Below are 1796 nucleotides of genomic sequence, written 5' to 3' on the forward strand. Positions count from 1 at the left end.
AGATTAGATGAGGATAAAAACAATTATAATTCTTTACGCAATAAGGCAGAACGGTAACCAAAATGTCAATCTACACACAATACCCCGATGACAAAGCAAAAACAGGTTTTTAGAAATGTTTGCTAACCTATATTTCACATTTACATAAATATTCAGACCCTTTACTCAGTACTTTGTTGAAGCACCTGTTCGCAGCAATTACTGCCTCCAATCGTTTTGGTTATGACGGGTAAAAAAAAACGGGTAAGYAATACTTTGCGAAGGCACTGTACAKTCTAGGCCTTCTTTGTTAACATAGGCTATTCAWAGGAATGTTATGATAATGAAATAAATAAATAAAATCAACAGCCAACATACAGTAGGACAATAAAAAAAATCTGGCTTTTCACAAAATAAATTACTGGTAAAAACACATAGGCTAGCCTACACTGTATCCAAATATAGCCATAGCATAATATAAATGAAACGACAGCGTCATTGCATTTTGGTACACAAGAAGCACATTCCTTTCCAATGGAARGCTGCGTTTGCCTTGCAGCGTTGCGTTGGAGAGGCAGTTGTAGTGCGTTCTGTGTGGTGCACACGTTGGATTTATCTAACCTATACGTCAAACTGTATGCGTYGACYGCTTGACAGAAATGGTAGCAGAAGGTGAATTTTGAACATTTGCTGAAGCCCCCTCTCTGCACTTGGCGGGCGCACAATTAGCCCAGCGTCGTCCGGTTTAGGGGAGGGTTTGGCCGGCAGGGATGTCCTTGTCCCATCGCGCACTAGTGACTCCTGTGGCGGGCCAGGGCGCAATGCACGCCGACACAGTCGCCATGTGCACGGTGTTTCCTCCGACACATTGGCGCGGCTGGCTTCCGGGTTAAGCGGGCATTGTGTCAAGAAGCAGTGTGGCTTGGCTGGGTTGTTTCGGAGGACGCACGGCTCTCGACCTTCGCCTCTCCCGAGTCCGTACGGGAGTTGCAGCGATGGGACAAGACTAACTACCAATTGGATACCACGAAATTGGGGAGAATTAAAAAAAAATAATAATAATGTAAAAACAACAAAAAATAATGTAGCTCAACGGTTGGAGCCAATTTTGTTACCGTAGGCCTAATAACAGAAMTTTAAGGTCACGTGTACAGTTTCAAACAATAGGCACAAACAATAGGCTATAGTAAATATGATAGAATATTACACACACACTGAGACATTGCACTRAACAGCTGTACACACATCTGGACAGGACATCTGCATGGTCTGTGCTGTAGCGAATAAACATTATTTCACAGAATGTTTGCCATGTCCCAACAGCATTTATTGTATATAGCCCAAGTAAACATAACGGTGAAAAGTAATCAAAACAACTGTTCCACCACCTCTCTTGGCRAAGCCTCGCGTTTAACAGACACTCCAATATCTACACGGCAATCTAATGTGGACAGATGGAAGCCCTGCGTCCCATTTAGAAATGTGAGCGATCCTTCTCACGCGACTGAGACAAACCAAGCCAAGCCGTACTGCCCTGGTTCTGCGTCCACCATAGTTACAGGAACTGTGCTGGAAAAGACGATGTGAAACTAAAACCGTCAGCGCAATATGGTTCAGATGATGGATGAGAGAGCGAGAGAGTGAGAGAATGAGAGTGGGATATGGATGGAGAGAGCGAGAGAGAGTGAGAGGGGATATGGATGAGAGAGCGAGAGAGAGTGAGAGTGGGATATGGATGAGAGAGCGGAGAGAGAGTGAGAGAGTGAGAGTGGGATATGGATGGAGAGAGCGAGAGAGAGTGAGAGAGTGAGAAGTGT

The 1796-nt window shown here is 44.4% G+C and overlaps 1 protein-coding gene and 1 long non-coding RNA gene across 2 annotated transcripts in view; one reads left to right on the forward strand and one right to left on the reverse strand.

Moving 5' to 3' along the window:
- Positions 1-1796, reverse strand: part of LOC111963802 (zinc finger FYVE domain-containing protein 16-like) — a 42499-nt gene that overhangs the window by 16271 nt on the left and 24432 nt on the right.
- The window catches only part of LOC139027730 (uncharacterized), a 1853-nt gene continuing 1781 nt past the window's right edge, over positions 1725-1796 (forward strand). Inside the window, exon 1 of the long non-coding RNA XR_011479846.1 lies at positions 1725-1785. This is a non-coding gene — a long non-coding RNA (uncharacterized lncRNA). The remainder of the gene's footprint in view (positions 1786-1796) is intronic.

Source organism: Salvelinus sp. IW2-2015, linkage group LG5 (assembly GCF_002910315.2).
Source record: "Salvelinus sp. IW2-2015 linkage group LG5, ASM291031v2, whole genome shotgun sequence".
Taxonomy (NCBI): domain Eukaryota; kingdom Metazoa; phylum Chordata; class Actinopteri; order Salmoniformes; family Salmonidae; genus Salvelinus; species Salvelinus sp. IW2-2015.